This window comes from Haliotis rufescens, unplaced genomic scaffold (assembly GCF_023055435.1).
Source record: "Haliotis rufescens isolate VD_foot unplaced genomic scaffold, xgHalRufe1.0.p SCAF_19, whole genome shotgun sequence".
NCBI lineage: Eukaryota > Metazoa > Mollusca > Gastropoda > Lepetellida > Haliotidae > Haliotis > Haliotis rufescens.
In genome coordinates this window covers 19,286,982-19,306,362 of record NW_025963879.1, presented here as the reverse complement: position 1 = coordinate 19,306,362, position 19,381 = coordinate 19,286,982, and the positions used below count along the sequence as shown (strand labels likewise).

General features: G+C 40.5%; 2 protein-coding genes across 3 annotated transcripts in view; one reads left to right on the top strand and one right to left on the bottom strand.

Moving 5' to 3' along the window:
• Window positions 1-19,381, bottom strand: part of LOC124112213 (leucine-rich repeat and coiled-coil domain-containing protein 1-like) — a 573,474-nt gene that overhangs the window by 307,258 nt on the left and 246,835 nt on the right. The window lies entirely within an intron of this gene.
• LOC124112225 (FMRFamide receptor-like) overlaps window positions 13,479-19,381 on the top strand; it is a 52,059-nt gene continuing 46,156 nt past the window's right edge. Inside the window, exon 1 of the mRNA XM_046472238.2 lies at window positions 13,479-14,139. The gene's annotated coding sequence lies outside the window, so the exon portion shown is untranslated. The remainder of the gene's footprint in view (window positions 14,140-19,381) is intronic.

Below are 19,381 nucleotides of genomic sequence, written 5' to 3'. Positions count from 1 at the left end.
ATAACAGTTTCAGATCACTTTGATAACAGATTCAGATCACTTTGAAAACAGATTCAGGTCACTGAGACAACAGATTCAGATGACTTTGATAACAGATTCAGGTCACTTTGATAACAGTTTCAGATCACTGAAACAACAGATTCAGATCACTTTGATAACAGATTCAGATCACTTTGATAACAGATTCAGATCACTTTGAAAACAGATTCAGGTCACTGAGACAACAGATTCAGATGACTTTGATAACAGATTCAGGTCACTTTGATAACAGTTTCAGATCACTGAAACAACAGATTCAGATCACTTTGATAACAGATTCAGGTCACTTTGAAAACAGATTTAGGTCACTTTGATAACAGATTCAGGTCACTTTGAAAACAGATTCAGGTCACTGAAACAAAACATTCATGTCACTTGGGCAAGAGCTTTATGTCACTAAGACAACATATTCAGGTCCCTGAGACAACAGATTCAGATCACTTTGATAACAGATTCAGATCACTTTGATAACAGATTCAGGTCACTGAGACAAAAGATTCAGATCACTTTGATAACAGATTCAGGTCACTTTGAAAACAGATTCAGGTCACTGAAACAAAACATTCATGGGCAAGAGATTCAGATCCCCGAGACAACAGATTCAGGTCACTTGGGCAATAGCTTCATATCACTGAGACAACAGATTCACATCCCTAAGACAACAGATGCAGGTCACTTTAGCAAGAGCTTCAGGTCACTAAGACAACACATTCAGATCCCTGAGACAACAGATTCAGGTCACTTGGGCAAGAGCTTCATATCACTGAGACAACAGATTCAGATCCCTGAGACAACAGATTCAGGTCACTTGGGCAATAGCTTCATATCACTGAGACAACAGATTCAGATCCCTGAGACAACAGATTCAGGTCACTTGGGCAAGAGCTTCATGTCACTGAGATAACAGAATCACATCCCTGAGACAACAGATTCAGGTCACTTGAGCAAGAGCTTCATATCACTAAGACAACAGATTCAGATCCCTGAGACAACAGATTCAGGTCACTTGGGCAAGAGCTTCATATCAATGAGACAACAGATTCAGATCCCTGAGACAACAGATTCAGGTCACTTGGGCAAGAGCTTCATGTCACTGAGATAACAGAATCACATCCCTGAGACAACAGATTCAGGTCACTTGAGCAAGAGCTTCATGTCACTGAGATAACAGAATCACATCCCTGAGACAACAGATTCAGGTCACTTGAGCAAGAGCTTCATGTCACTAAGACAACAGATGCAGGTCACTTTAGCAAGAGCTTCATGTCACTAAGACAACAGATTCAGATCCCTGAGATAACAGATTCAGGTCACTTGGGCAAGAACTTCATGTCACTGAGATAACAGAATCACATCCCTGAGACAACAGATTCAGGTCACTTGAGCAAGAGCTTCATGTCACTAAGACAACAGATTCAGGTCACTTGAGCAAGAGCTTATGTCACTAAGACAACAGATTCAGGTCACTTGAGCAAGAGCTTCATGTCACTAAGACAACAGATTCAGGTCACTTGAGCAAGAGCTTCATGTCACTAAGACAACAGATTCAGGTCACTTGAGCAAGAGCTTCATGTCACTAAGACAACAGATTCAGGTCACTTGAGCAAGAGCTTCATGTCATGGAGTCCAACAGTTTATAAGACACACATGTTCAGGAAAGACAAGAATGTCATGACAAACAGCCACAGCCACAGCCACACCATTAAACATCAGGTGGTAACAATCAGACATGAGTCTGTTACAAATACATCCATTAACTAGGACCCCTCAGTTGAAAATATCAAGGAAATTGCATCAAAGGAATAAGTTTTTAGGAATACTCATCTCAACTTATCCTTGAAAATTATTTGAGACAAAAACAGATTTAAAACATTATATGTATATATCGCTGAAAACACTTGCCCTGCTTCAGATATATTATACATCCCTGGAGTCATTTAGCTTGAAGGCCAACAGCAAATAAGATGCCTTCAGTCTGGTGTGACGTTATGTCATTTTACGCCACAGTCAGCTTTTTCCAGCTGTGAAAAAAACAGTCTGGTCAACCCAACAAGTGATTGATAGCTTGAGCAAAGATCCAGGTCATGATTACAAATGAGGGTGTCACTGATCCTCGACTGTTATCAAAAAGAATCCCTGGGATAAGTCTGCAAAATATTGGTGCAGGAGAAAACAAGCCATACACACTCACTGCATCAAGTTAACGCTTTGATATTTCAAAAGGGTGTTTATTGTTGAACACCGCACTGAGCAATGTTGCAGCTACATGACAGCGGCCTGTGTAAGAGGGCTCATATTTCAATAACAATAGATAAGGCAGATGCTAGGGTATGATTAAGGTTTCATTTAATGAAGACACAATTTGCTCTTTTGACTCTTATTGAAAAATTCACATTTCAATAATATTTCAAGAAGAGTCAAGGGGGAAATTTATGACTCTTAAACCTTGTCTTACCCTATCTGTTGTCTGAATCGAGAGGGGATGAGTGGGGGGCTTTTATATTATTGAATTCCTCTCGTTAAACAAGAAAAGTTAATTAATTAACCAATTAGCATGTTTTGAGTTTCCCCTTTTCAGGGAAACTGGAATCCTCTCATGTACCAAGAAAAATTAATCAACAAGTGCATGTTTTGAGTCTATTCTTATCAGAGAAAAATATTATCTTAAACAAATATCCCCCCACCCTCCCACACTACACACCCCAAACAATAAACAATATTAAATGTTTGGTCACTTACATAAAATCGTTAAAACAAAAGCTGAGTAAACAAATATAGACAGGTCAAAATGTTATCCCAACTTTGATGTAGTTTTGTTTTCAACACTGCCTCTCATATCACCTGATCTTGAGACCATTTCTTGATATAAATAGATTTCTATTATTATTAGAAGATGTTTCAAGTCTGCATGAATATTGAATTTGTTTGATCGAATGACAAAAAGATAATCCCTCTCAATTCAAGACCTTTTTCCGGGTAAATCTTTATAGCTATTTATTCAGAATCTGACATGAAAAGTAATTAATAAGGTTTAAACTGTAAAAATGAGGTAAATATACATCTTGCAAGGAAAATAAGAAGAATTCCACCTAATATATCAACAAATGGTTATTTTTAGGCTGCATATGATGGACTTCCCTTCAGAATGTAATCTTAAGTGATGTGTTCCAGTCATCAAAGGAAACGATAGATCAAATCTGTAGACACTGTCTTCTGCCAAATAGGATATTTTTTTTACAGTCATCAGGTCTTCCTATGTTCTTTTAAACATACTTTGGTCTTCTGCCAAACAATTACATTTTATAGCCCCTATAGGGATTCTAGCTTGGATTTTGTCCCAAACAGTCTATATTTGTCATATGGGGTGAGATGGATCTGATGGTAAGATTAGAAGACTTGGATGACATGGCATCACTGCATTCCATGTGACAAGTAGCAGATAAGCAAATATGCTGAGAAATATCATTGTTTGGGATTATAAATAATTTTGAAAGAATAAAATCTCCCAGAGATAGATATGGATATGCCCTCCACAAGCAGTAATGGTCACAGGATAATGGAGCCTATACACCCTCAACAATCCATAATTACCAATAGTCACAGGACAAAGAAGACAATGTGCCCTCCACAATTACCACTGGTCACAGGACAAAGAAGTCAAAATGCCTTCAATAATTACCAATGGTCAAATGACAAAGAAGTCAATATGCCCTCCACAATTACCACTGGTTGAAGGACAAACAAGTCAATATGCCCTCCACAATTACCACTGGTCACAGGACAAAGAAGTCAATATGCCCTACACAATTACCAATGGTTGAAGGACAAAGAAGTCAATATGCCCTCCACAATTACCACTGGTCACAGGACAAAGAAGTCAATATGCCCTCCACAATTACCACTGGTTGAAGGACAAAGAAGTCAATATGCCCTACACAATTACTACTGGTTGAAGGACAAACAAGTCAATATGCCCTCCACAATTACCACTGGTCACAGGACAACGAAGTCAATATGCCCTCCACAATTACCACTGGTCACAGGACAACGAAGTCAATATGCCCTCCACAATTACCACTGGTCACAGGACAAAGAAGTCAATATGCCCTCCACAATTACCACTGGTCACAGGACAAAGAAGTCAATATATCCCCCACAATTACCACTGGTTGAAGGACAAAGAAGTCAATATGCCCTCAACAATTACCACTGGTCACAGGACAAAGAAGTCAATATGCCCTCCACAATTACCACTGGTTGAAGGACAAAGAAGTCAATATATCCCCCACAATTACCACTGGTCACAGGACAACCAAGTCAATATGCCCTCCACAATTACCACTGGTTGAAGGACAAAGAAGTCAATATGCCCTCCACAATTACCACTGGTTGAAGAACAAAGAAGTCAATATGCCCTCCACAATTACCAATGGTTGAAGGACAAAGAAGTCAATATGCCCTCCACAATTACTACTGGTTGAAGGACAAACAAGTCAATATGCCCTCCACAATTACCACTGGTCACAGGACAAAGAAGTCAATATGCCCTCCACAATTACCACTGGTCACAGGACAAGGAAGTCAATATGCCCTACACAATTACCAATGGTTGAAGGACAAAGAAGTCAATATGCCCTCCACAATTACCACTGGTTGAAGGACAAAGAAGTCAATATATCCCCCACAATTACCACTGGTCACAGGACAACGAAGTCAATATGCCCTCCACAATTACCACTGGTCACAGGACAAAGAAGTCAATATGCCCTCAACAATTACCACTGGTCACAGGACAAAGAAGTCAATATGCCCTCAACAATTACCACTGGTCACAGGACAAAGAAGTCAATATGCCCTCCACAATTACTACTGGTTGAAGGACAAACAAGTCAATATGCCCTCCACAATTACCACTGGTCACAGGACAAAGAAGTCAATATGCCCTCCACAATTACCACTGGTCACAGGACAAAGAAGTCAATATGCCCTCCACAATTACCACTGGTCACAGGACAAAGAAGTCAATATGCCCTCAACAATTACCACTGGTCACAGGACAAAGAAGTCAATATGCCCTCAACAATTACCACTGGTCACAGGACAAAGAAGTCAATATGCCCTCCACAATTACCACTGGTCACAGGACAAAGAAGTCAATATGCCCTCAACAATTACCACTGGTCACAGGACAAAGAAGTCAATATGCCCTCAACAATTACCACTGGTCACAGGACAAAGAAGTCAATATGCCCTCCACAATTACTACTGGTTGAAGGACAAACAAGTCAATATGCCCTCCACAATTACCACTGGTCACAGGACAAAGAAGTCAATATGCCCTCCACAATTACCACTGGTCACAGGACAAAGAAGTCAATATGCCCTCCACAATTACCACTGGTCACAGGACAAAGAAGTCAATATGCCCTCCACAATTACCACTGGTTGAAGGACAAAGAAGTCAATATATCCCCCACAATTACCACTGGTTGAAGGACAAAGAAGTCAATATGCCCTCCACAATTACCACTGGTTGAAGGACAAAGAAGTCAATATGCCCTACACAATTACCAATGGTTGAAGGACAAAGAAGTCAATATGCCCTCCACAATTACCACTGGTCACAGGACAAAGAAGTCAATATGCCCTCCACAATTACCACTGGTCACAGGACAAAGAAGTCAATATGCCCTCCACAATTACCACTGGTTGAAGGACAAAGAAGTCAATATGCCCTCCACAATTACCAATGGTCACAGGACAAAGAAGTCAATATGCCCTCCACAATTACCACTGGTCACAGGACAAGGAAGTCAATATGCCCTCCACAATTACCAATGGTCACAGGACAAAGAAGTCAATATGCCCTCCACACTTTACCACTGGTTGAAGGACAAAGAAGTCAATATATCCCCCACAATTACCACTGGTCACAGGACAAACAAGTCAATATGCCCTCCACAATTACCACTGGTTGAAGGACAAAGAAGTCAATATGCCCTCCACAATTACTACTGGTTGAAGAACAAAGAAGTCAATATGCCCTCCACAATTACCACTGGTCACAGGACAAAGAAGTCAATATGCCCTCCACAATTACCACTGGTTGAAGGACAAAGAAGTCAATATGCCCTCCACAATTACCACTGGTTGAAGGACAAAGAAGTCAATATGCCCTCCACAATTACCACTGGTTGAAGGACAAAGAAGTCAATATATCCCCCACAATTACCAATGGTCATAGGACTGGTCAGTATTCTATGTCTGAGTAGGTGATTCAAGTTAAACTGCAGCATGGTATCTCAGTGTGCTAGCAAAATCAATCGGCATCAGTCCAGACTAGTACAAGCACACACACGTGCATGGACGTTGATATAAAAGTGCAAAAGTGCCCCTTAATGCCGAGCGCCAGACAGGGTATCTGATATCAAGAAGCATCACAGTAATCCTTTTACTGATCAAATCATGATGATGACCACTTGATATGAAGAACAATTAACACTAATCAAAAAGTACAAATATAAACTTCATCATCCTTTTAGCTATTAAAACTCTGCAACCTGAACATGAACAGTTTTCCAGTTATATCACGGCATATCAGCTTAAAGGGGCACTGATCTAAAGCAATTCCCCGGGACTGGTTGTTGTCTTTGTTATTGTTTTTTCCCAGTGAGTACATGGATGTAAAGCAGAAATCTAGACTAGTTCGCAACCTCTGTTGCGCCATTCGTAAGCGCATAAGTCACTTTCATGGGTAGTAATAAGGGCGTATGGTCACATTGATCAACAAAATGAAACACAGTTTTCGAGATAATAAGGAAATGTAGGTATCTCTGTGGGTAGCATCGGTAATGGTGACGAAGTTTTGGTAAGTCACTTGCTTGGTAATTTTGCGATTTTCGTTTACACTATTTTGACTTGCAACACAAAGTAAATATTTCACCTGAGCATTGCTTTTTTTATTGTGTGTATATTTTTTTACTGTCAAAATATGTAACATTTTCAAATTTATTAAACGCCTAAATATTCAGTTATTTTACAAAGTGACTGAAAAACATTTCCATCTGTACATGTATTATTATGATAACGAATTCCAAACATTTTGATGTTTAATGTCATCACCAAGAGACTGAAAATGTTACGTTGAAAAGTACATTTCTATGTTGTTTGGCTTCTAATCCTACATAATAATCTGTTGTGATGTTTATAGGCCCTTTTGATCGTCTTAATCAATCTGGACAGGTTTTTTAGTCCAAATGACTGAAATATTTACACATTTTATAAATTGCCTGAGAGAATCACATTTTACAAATTGACGGTAATATATACACGCTTACAAAGGAAAAGACCTGTGAAAACAACGTCTATAGCGCATTGAAGAATTTCCCAACCAATACGTAGAGAAACAAGGACGAATCGGTTCAATGCTACAGCAAATGAAGGAAAACAAAATGCAAATACCATAATTACAACCTACCAAATTTATGTGTATAATTTTTTGGCAGCTTCCTTGTTCGAGGAATGTATCCGTGAATATCCACACAAAGGAACAATATCCCACTCGTCTGCAGCTGTACAAAGAAACTTATTCAATGTCACGTATCTCTGTAACAATCAAATATTTTAAAAGATGTATATCGTTTCGGGATATTATAACCCGTATTCGTTTCTCAACTGATCACTTGGATTGTTTCAGGTGTTTCACATAGGTGTCAAGTCTCAAAGGTCGGCTGAGAAAGCCCACGTGACAACTATTTCATAACGTCCACAGTTCCTAAAAATTCCATTGAGTGATAGATAACAATGATCAATCAATCAACGTATTTTCTGTTAATCCTTTGATGACTAGGAACGATTCGTTGATTTACAAAAAAAAGTAAATCAACTGATCATTCACCTCTTGCTGGGCTGCCACGTGCATATTACATAACACACATTTCACCTCACTTCAAACCTGGATTTAGATTGAATAATTACCCCAGACACAATAAATGCCAAATGGGAACCTTTGTCAGGTAATCTAAGTGGTGCTACCACTAATTGTACCTGTAATAAATTCATTAACTGAGCATCCAGTGAATGACGACAAATACACAAGTGTAGGGTTATACCAGAAAACGTGGATGACAACAAGGGAGTAGTAATCATATTATCGACACAATCCGAAATGCGAAAATGCTTTCACTGCATGGATACTTTTTTTTAGTATTAAACTATAACCATCTGGTGTATTTCACAATGACGACATCTGATGAGCTCCGCTGTTCTTTTTGTCTGTTTGTTTAGGCTGAAGAAATTAATTAACATGCGCCCTTTGTCGAAATCTTTATAGATCACGGTTAACCAATCAGTGTTTATGCAAAAATGCGTAAAACAAATATTGCCTCCAGCCTCCAAGTTTATTTAGCTGTCCTTTCAGACGGTAGCCCAGTCTCTGGTCACGCTCAGTTGCGTTGCGTATCATCCGGGTACTCACGGGGGAAAAAACAATAACAAAGGCAACAACCAGTCCGGGGAATTGCGTTAGATCAGTGCCCCTTTAACGTAGGAGGTAAGCACAAAGTGATGCAGATCTTGAGTGTTATGGTGCTGATAAATCTAGAAACATAATCTGGGCAAACTGGGATTCAAACACACAATCATAGTTTTCTGGTGTGCCCAAGGGACCAAACTCTGCACAAAAAATTGTAGCATACTCATGCCTCCCATTACCAAGGGAATTTGTTTTGTTTTGTTGTTTGTATAAACACCAGTTCACGGGCACCAGTGAAACAAGTGCTGTTTCTGGTCATTTAACTTACATAGTTGTTATTAAGGTACAATAAACATGGATATATGCTTTACTTGAAGTGCATATTGAAGTCTCATGGGAATATACAACTTTGCAGCATTGGATTTCAAAGACTGAAACCGAAATATAGCAGAGGTGGATATAGAAGCTCCATATATGGTCATGTTGGAAGTGATTTCTTGCAAACTTACACACATGATCGCACAACAAGCCCATATCCCTCCATTTGCACCCAAGCAGGCAAGTTTCTGTTCATGGTCATGGTTGGCTGCCCATGTTCCTGGCAAAGCAAATCTGTAGTTGTTCTTCACCCTTTTAAACTATCCATTAAACAATGACTTTTTGTACACTGCACTTTGTAGAAGTGAGAGTAAAGGATAAAAATATACTCTTTTTGCTTTCAACAACAGAAATGTGACAAAGACCAATTACATCACAAATTGTGTTTACTATGAGGCATACTGGTTACTCTTGACATTCATGGAATCCATACTGGTATTATATGTACAACACAACTCCCCACAACTACTAGCTATAGTTATGAAACGATCATGTATTGCCTGTATCGGCAGGGGGTATTACCCAATCAGCTTGCAGGCCTAGCCGGCCATGATAACTAAGCCACGCCTCCTTGTTAGCTTCTTTATGATGTCACCAATACATACCTCAAAATACAAACTATTATTTTAGCACAACAGCGCTAAATTTACATTTTTACACTCGTTTTTTCTCGGCCATCTGTTGTACATCATACCGGCTACATAATGATGTAAGAAACATCTAGCACTATTATGGGCGGTCGGGTAGCCTAGTGGTTAAAGCGTTCGCTCGTCACGCTGAAGACCCGGGTTCGATTCCCGACATGGGTACAATGTGTGAAGCCCATTTCTGGTGTCCCCCGCCGTGATATTGCTGGAATATTGCTAAAAGCGGCGTAAAACCATACTCAGTCAGTCTAGCACTATTACTTGTGCTTTAAATGATAGACTGTATTATTGCTGACCATAATGTAAAATGAATTGACATTTACACAACTACTTCACACTACTTCAGCCTTGAACATGCAATAGTAAGATAGGCCATACAGGAGAAGCAAATGCCACAGATCTGAGACACACGAGGTAATGAGAAAGTGGTTATGGTTAAATACTGCCATAAACAACATTTCAAATATGTGATAAGTGAGTACGCTTTTCATGCCACTTTTCGCAATATTCCAGCAATATCATGGCAGGATACACCAGAAATGGGCTTCACACATTGTACCCATGTCCGGAATCGAACCTGGGCCTTCGGCATGACAAGCGAACGCTTTAACCAAGAGTAAGTGAGTGAGTATGTTTTTATGCCGCTTTTAGCAATATTCCAGCAATATCACAGCGGGGGACACCAGAAATGGGCTTCACATATTGTACCCATGTCGGGAATCAAACCCGGGTCTTCGGCGTGACAAGCGAACGCTTTAACCACTAGGCTACCCGACCGCCCCTTTAACCACGAGGCTACCCAACCACCCCTTTACATATGTGATGGCATGTAAGCCTAATGTGAGGGAATGACAAGAGTAACACTTGGCGACACCCATACACATGTCGAGCATTGATCCGCTGACAACTGGGGGAGGTCGGGTAGCCTAGTGGTTAAGGCGTTCGCTCGCCGAAGACCCGGGTTCAATTCCTGACATGGGTACAATGTGTGAAGCCCATTTCTGGTGTCCCCTGCCGTGATATTGATGGAATATTGCTAAAAGCGGCGTAAAACCAAACTCACTCACTCACTCACCCCGCTGACAACTGAAGCGGATCTGATGGATCAGACCATCCAACCTGTCCCAGGCAAGGGCCCCCAAAATAAATTATGTTTCTGATCTGGCCTAAAATTACACAACATGAGTAATTTATTCTTTTTTTCTGTATTATTCTCCTTTTTATCCACAAGCTAATCTGCATGATTGATTTACAACACTGAGCCAAATAGTACAATCATCCCTGGAGGAAAAACATAGTTGTCTCCAGTATTAAAAAGCCCTTCTCACAGTGATTTATAAAGTTCAGTAGAGTGATATCTATTCTGCGCTTGACCAGCCAAAACGGCCTCTTAACCTTCACCCCTCCCAAATCAAAACTCCTCAGTCTACTGTGAAATCATCTCCAACAAAATAACATCTCCCCCATTGACACACTTACTTACTTAAATTAGGAATTTTAACGTGCGCTTTCCGACATATGCGTATTTCGCGCATGGGCCCGCCAGGCCATATGGTGTTTGGTCGAAAAGGGTATGTCCGAAAAGGTGAGGCAACCTAAGGGGGGCTATTTAGGGTTGCTTACTTAATTTGGAGAACAAATTTGGAATTTTGAAATATGCCATGCAAAAGGTGGAGTGGGGGGACTAAAAGGAGTTTGTGTGTTTTTATAGGTTTAGAATTTTAGGGTTTATTGGCAGCTTGTTGGTTGTACTTTTATTTTTAAATGCGGCCAAGTAGGCCTGTTTTGATTAGATATATGCCTAGTGCTTTAAAAGTTTGTAAGTCATTTAGGGGGTTTAGTACCATTGCTAGTGTCAATTGATTGTTGCAATTTAGTGTGGATTGGAGTGTTGTTCTGCAATGCTGGTAATGTGTGCAATATAGTATTACGTGTTCAGGCGTTTCTTTTAAGTTGCAATGGGGGGGGGGGGGGGGGGGGGGGCATTTACTGGTTTGGTGTTTTTTAATTTGGTGTAGATGGGAGTTTAACTAAGTGTGGCCTGTTTGTAGTTTAGGTATAACTGTGTCAATTTTTTTGTTTATTTTAAAAAACATAGCCAACTTCCATAAATAGACACCTGACAAGCAACACCTACATAGACTGACATTCGACACCCATTACCAGTTAATGTCATGACAGTAGGCGGGGACAAAAATAGTAATGTAGGGTAGCTGAGGAAGTGGGGACTGAAGGAGTGGGGACTATGGAGGTGAGGGTTTAGGAACTGTGAGGGTCATGACTGTGGACTGAAGGGGGTTGGGACAGTGGAATGAGGGACATGGGGACAGTGGAGGTGAGGGGGGGGGGGGGGATGACAGTGGAGGTGAGGGTGGAACAGTAGAGGTGAGGGGTTGGGACAGTGGAGGTAAGGGTGTAGGACAGTGGAGGTGAGGGGATGGGACAGTGGAGGTAACGGTACGGTGTAGGACAGTGGAGGTTATGGGGGGTGACAGTGGAGGTAATGGTACGGTGTAGGAAAGTGGAGGTTATGGGGGGTGACAGTGGAGGTAATGGTACGGTGTAGGACAGTGGAGGTGAGGGGGTGTGACAGTGGAGGTAATGGTACGGTGTAGGACAGTGGAGGTTATGGGGGGTGACAGTGGAGGTAATGGTACGGTGTAGGACAGTGGAGGTGAGGGGGTGTGACAGTGGAGGTAATGGTACGGTGTAGGACAGTGGAGGTGAGGGGGTGTGACAGTGGAGGTAATGGTACGGTGTAGGACAGTGGAGGTTATGGGGGGTGACAGTGGAGGTAATGGTACGGTGTAGGACAGTGGAGGTTATGGGGGGTGACAGTGGAGGTGAGGGCATGGGACAATGGAGGTGAGGGGGTTGGACAGTGGAGGTAAGGGGGTGGGACAGTGGAGGTGAAGGGGTTGGACAGTGGAGGTGAGGGGGTGTGACAGTGGAGGTAATGGTACGGTGTAGGACAGTGGAGGTGAGGGGGTGTGACAGTGGAGGTGAGGGCATGGGACAGTGGAGGTGAGGGGGTTGGACAGTGGCGGTAAGGGGGTGGGACAGTGGAGGTGAGGGGGTTGGACAGTGGAGGTGAGGGCATGGGACAGTGGAGGTGAGGGGGTTGGACAGTGGAGGTAAGGGGGTGGGACAGTGGAGGTGAAGGGGTGGGACAGTGGAGGTGAGGGGGTGGCACAGTGGATGTGAGGGGATGGGACAATGGGGGTGAGGCGGTGGGACAGTGGGGGTGAGGGGATGGGACAATGGGGGTGAGGGGAAGGACTGTGGATGTGAGGGGGTGTGACAGTGGAGGTGTTTAAACTATAGAAGCATGAGTTGTAGCTGACAAGGAAGGCTGGAGTAGCATGTTTATCTAACAGCAAAGACTGACAGGCATATGTCTGGAGTACTCAGTGTTATGTAAGCAGCTTGACGAGATGTGGTACATTAGTGAACTTTCCTGATTAGGCTATTGACACTGAGTGACAATATGTAATTAAGGGAACACAGGATGTGGGGTATTATTTATTCAATCATGCACTGGCTGGTTGGACAATCTGGAAGTGAATAAAAGAAATATGCCACCTACGTTTTTTTGGTTGTTGTTGGTCCTCAATGTCAACATCAAATTTTTCAAAATGAAAATGCTAAGTTAATTTAAAGCCAGTACATGGTACAGGGGAGATGTGGTTATAAGACGTTATAAGACGATAAATTCACAGTGACAGAGACAATAGGTTTTAGTCACACCTAGTACTAACAGATGGACATACAAAGTCAGTGGACAACCAAATAGCATCATGCCATGTCATAACATATGAATACACAATGCCAAAGTACGAGAATCTGTACTTTACAAAGAAAGTGTTATCCCAAATATAGCATTTGTTATATGTCATAACATACTTGAACATTAAAATACCTGTAAAATGGCTCAAAATAACACTATTGAAAGCCTGGAGTCATCACTGACCCACAACCAACACCCGTGAAATAACCACAGGCTGCACCCACATGTAGTGTATGTATACAATACAATATACACTAAAGCCTCTCCATTCATTCATTCATCCCAGCTTAAAGGGGCAACTGGTTGGTTTTCTAGGCTTAGAGATAGAGCATCGCTGCTATTGATTGGCTGATGTTGGAGAGGGAGGGAGTAACAACATCACTGGTGTTGAGGCAGCTACAGTGAAGTGTACGATCTGTTTAGAGTTTACTGTCCCTTCTCCCAGACACTTGCTGCAGCAGCAACAACAGCAGCAACAGCAGAGCTGATGACTTAATCAGTGGATCTGCACGGCTGCTGCCCAAAGGATTCATTGTATCACCAATTGGACTGATTCCTACAAACATTTTTTATTTTACACTTTTTCACAATTTTTTCAATCTGAAGTTTATTAAGTAATAAATACTTGTTGCTCAGATGTGATGTGAAAGTAACTCATTCAGTCGTCAATAGTAAAAGAAGTGTTTAATAGAGTGAGTACAAGGCTGGAATTTGTTTGAACGGACGCTGTGAAACCGTGTCACCAGGACTACTGGCAATGATGTGTCACTGATTCAAAGACCTCCGAGCAAGACGGGATAGTTTTCATTCTTAAGGTAAGGCCTAATAATAAGATCAGTTTTCCTTTTCTCTGATAACTTTTTTTCCAACTTTCTTCCAACTGTTATGTTAACAATGATACCTCAAGAATTTCAATACTAACATACAAGAAATGATTGACATAATAGACAAATACTTGAAATAAAATTGATTCAGTTAAACATTTTATAATCCTGCAACCAACTTTTCAAAATGAAACTCATTATAAGATGGAAGGGACTTTTGCTTCTTTATGACTGTAGCAACATGTTGATGTGCATTCAAACAGTCAGTCAGTTACTTCAGGGTTTCATGTCCACTTCTGTTCCAATCAATTTCATTATCAAACAAAGAAGTTGATCACCCATAGTGTCTTCTTATTAGTTGCGACCCCTGAAGATCCGGGGTAGAATAGGTCTTCAGCAACCCATGCTTGCCGTAAAAGGCGACTATGCTTGTCGTAAGAGGCGACTAACGGGATCGGGTGGTCAGGCTCGCTGACTTGGTTGATGCATGTCATTGATCCCAACTGCGTGGATCGATGTTCATGATGTAAATCACTGGATTGTCTGGTCCAGACTCGATTATTTACAGACCGCCGTCATATAGCTGGAATATTGCTCAGTGCGGTGTTAAACAACAAACCAAACCAAACCAATCTTATTAGTTGCACATCTAGCTTGTTAATGTCAAAGGAGACATTAAGGTTTTTGACATCAATTATTACATTAATTATCAAGATGTAAATTCATGAAAAAATTTGCCATTTTTTGTGCCTATATATTGCCCATATTCTTCAGGTAACACTTAAATAAGAAAAAGTTCAAGTAACAGCAAGTGATATTCCATCACTACCGTATATAACCGTAGATAAGCTGATCCCATAGATAAGCAGAGGTATTAACTTGGTCTATGAAATCTGTATCAATTGTTATGTGCAGTAGATAAGCCGGATCCCCAACCTAAAACTTTGTCTCGTCATGATCTGTCATCAGAAATAGTATATCAACAAATCCATATTGAATTACGCAAGTTAATCCTGTCGTAATAAAAAGTTCTTAACTGTATATCTGAACTCATGTTTGTAATCTACGTAGTCTATTTTATTTATTTTAATCCTACTTTCATTCAATAATATTCATATTAATTTCGGTGTCCATTTGGTACATGTACTTACAACTTCTGTTTGGCCCGTTCACCAACCCACCGTTATTAACAACAACCACGTTCATATTACCGCTATTGACACCAACAGAAAAAGAGTTTGACGAAAGTGTTACCCATACATAAGCTGATCCCTTTCAACAGAATCTTTTTTCTGGTCTTCGGCTTATCTATGGTCATATATGGTACCCATGGTTCTGTTCAGTGAGTGAGTGAGTGAGTGAGTTGGGTTTAACGCCGCTTTTAACAGTATTCCAGTTATATCACGGTTTGTCACGGGTATGGTGCTGACAAACCTAGAAACATAATCGGGGTGAACCTGGATTCGAACCCACATTCATAGGTTTCTGGCCTGCCCAAGGGACGCAACTCTGCACAGCGAATCGCCACCCGTGCCCCATTCTGTTCAGTGACTTAGTTGATGGTGTGCCATGGTGCCTCAATAGAGGCATAATATCAATCACTGGATTGTCTGGTCCAGAGACGAATATTTCCAGGCAGCTTCAAGTAGCTGGAATATTGCTGAGTAGGGCACTGAACAACAAACAATTAAGCAGTACTGAAATATTCCCCTTTGAACACCAAATCACCCCCTTGACAAAATTTGTTTCTTTACTCCAGCTAACTTATAATTTGACATTGACATACAGGCAGGTGTGAGCTATGTTTATCAGCCCCACTGTATCCAGGTGTCAGAGTCAGTGTAAACGACACATGTTGAATAAATCATGCAAAGACTTTGACAACTGTTGGAAATGAATAATGCATTACATTTGTGCATTGAAAGAAGTCCTATTCTCACCTCAACATAAACATGAAGCTTGATCACTTCCTGTAATACCATTCTTGATTATGCTACAATCAATACATGCAGAAAACATATATCTTTACAAAACAAGAAGCAAGATTATTACACCTGTATAGACAGATAAAAACCTTGAATGAAGATGAACAGGGATTCAAGCCCATTATCAAAGGTTTGTGGGACAAGTAAGGGTATGCAACTCTGCACAGCAAATTGCTGCACCTAAGATAATTGGGCCATTCATGCCCCTGACAAAATGTCACCATATGAGAATGTCTCGGTGGCTGAAATATAAACCATTTGAGGGAAAAGGGGTTTAATACTGCGTTCAAGATTAAATAGCAATGTGCATGAGCATGTGTGTGTGCGTCTTCTTGTACCAGCCTGGACAAATGCCTGTTTGATAGTGCTAGCCCATTGAGAAACCCTGCTGCAGTTAAACATGGATACCCCATCAGATACAGTATACAGCCAAGTCTTTCATCTCATTAATGATTAATCTTTTAACGTCAACCATCTTTTAATCAAACCATCGACCTTCCTCTCTCTGTGAAGATGCTCTCCACTAGACCGTGGTCATGTCACAAACCGGATGTATTGGGAACGTTTCAGCTGAATGTGTTTGAACTGAACGTTATGCTCGTAACTTCTCATACACCTCACCAGTGTCACATGTAATGAATTATCATTACTAGTTTCCAAGCTACTACATTTATTCAGGGTGAAGAATCAGATCCATCTTGTGACCAGACTCTCAGTATAGTAACTCGATGTCTGAACAGTATTATTTATGACGTGACAAGCAAGTGCTGTCATTCCAATCAAAATCATGTCATGACATCAATACCAGGAGAGATGCCTCTAGGGTCAGGCGTTTGGTTATGTTGTGCAGAGTTATGTCCCCTAGTCATGCCAGGATTGCTGATTGGTTTAAACTGATTCTCAGTTTGTGAGCACCATACATGCATGCTCATGGGTTTCACCAAACTAGTCTACTACTGAGGCTGCATCGTTTCAGAGTCTGTACCTAAATTTGACACACAGTGATATCATGACCGAACAAAGAACCAATGAACAAATGGAGGAACGAATGAGGAGAGAACACAATGGGATGATATTAAAAAATATAAATAAATGATGTATTGTATTGCATACACAATGTTGACAGTACACAATCAGGGATACATTGATGTCTGTCGAGAGGCAGATAGTCGTCCCCAAGTCTGCAGCAAATGTCAGTACAAATTCCCCAAATGGAACTTAAAGGGGCACTGATCTAGCGCAATTCCCTGGACTGGTTGTTGCCTTTGTTATTGTTTTTTCCCCGTGAGTACCCGGATGATACGCAACGCAACTGAGTGTGACCAGAGACTGGGCTACCGTCTGCAAGGACAGCTACATAAACTTGGAGGGTGGAGGCAATATTTGTTTTACGCATTATTGAACACTGATTGGTTAACCGTGATCTATAAAGATTTCGACAAAGGGCGCATGTTAATTAATTTCTTCAGCCTAAACAAACAGACAAAAAGAACGGCGGAGCTCATTGGATGTCGTTATTTGGAAATACCCCTGATGGTTATAGTTTAATAATAATAAAAAGTATCCATGCAGTGAAAGCATTTTCGGATTTCGGATTTCAGATTTCGGATTGCGTCGATAATACGATTACTACTCACTTGTTGTAATCAACGTTTTCTCGTATAACCCTACACTTGTTTATTTGTCGTTGTCGTGAATGCTCAGTTAATGAATTTATTACAGGTACAATTAGTGGTAGCACCACTTAGATTACCTGACAAAGGTTCCCATTTGGCATTTATTGTGTCTGGGGTAATTATTCAATCTAAATCCGGGTTTGAAGTGAGGTGAAATGTGTGTTATGTAATATGCACGTGGCAGCCCAGCAAGAGGTGAATGATCAGTGGATTTACTTTTTTTTGTAAATCAACGGATCGTTCCTAGTCATCAAAGGATTAACAGAAAATTTGTTGATTGATTTATCACTGTTACCATGCACAGTGGATATGTCAAAAGGGAGTGTTTACATGTCTAGGTTTACTAAAACAAAGGGAATACACTCATATCATGGCGTGAAGTGTCGATGTTAGAACAACATACTTTGTTCAAAGGGTTAACTAATAATACGTTGATTGATTGGTCATTGTTATCTATCACTCAATGGATTTTTTAGGAACCATGGACGTTATGAAAATAGTTGCCACGTGGGCTTTCTCAGCCGACCCTTGAGACTTGACACCTATGTGTATGAAACAATCTAAGTGATCAATTGAGAAACGAACACGGGTTATAATATCCCGAAACAATATATATCTTTAAAAATAATTGATTGTTACAGAGACACGTGAAATTGAATAAGTTTCTTTGTACAGCTGCAGACGAGTGGGATATTGTTCCTTTGTGTGGATATTCACGGATACATTCCTCGAACAAGGAAGCTGCCTAAAATTTATACACATAAATTTGGTAGGTTGTAATTATGGTATTTGCATTTTGTTTTCCTTCATTCGCTGTAGCATTGAACCGATTCATTCTTGTTCCTCTACGTCTTGGTTGGGAAATTCTTCAGATTGACTTAAATTGATTAGGACGATCAAAAGGGCCTACAAACATCACAACAGATTATTATGTAGGATTAGAAGCCAAACAACATAGAAATGAACTTTTCAACATAACATTTTCAGTCTCTTGGTGATGACATTAAACATCAAAATGTTTGGAATTTGTTATCATAATAATACAGATGGAAATGTTTTTCAGTCACTTTGTAAAATAACTGAATATTTAGGCGTTTAATAAATTTGAAAATGTTACACATTTTGACAGTAAAAAAATATACACACAATAAAAAAAGCAATGCTCAGGTGAAATATTTACTTTGTGTTGCAAGTCAAAATAGTGTAAACGAAAATCGCAAATTTACCAAGCAAGTGTCTTATCAAAACTTCGTCACCATTACCGATGCTACCCACAAAGATACCTACATTTCCTTATTTTCTCGAAAACTGTATTTCATTTTGTTGATCAATGTGACCATACGCCCTTATTACTACCCATACAAGTGACTAATGCGCTTACGAATGGCGCAGCAGAGGTCGCGAACTAGTCTAGATTTCTGCTATACATCCGGGTACTCACTGGGAAAAAACAATAACAAAGGCAACAACCAGTCCCGGGGAATTGCGTTAGATCAGTGCTCCTTTAACACCTTCCTAATAAATGATAACATTGTAAAAACTAATGGTATTTCCTTGTGGAAAACAATAAAT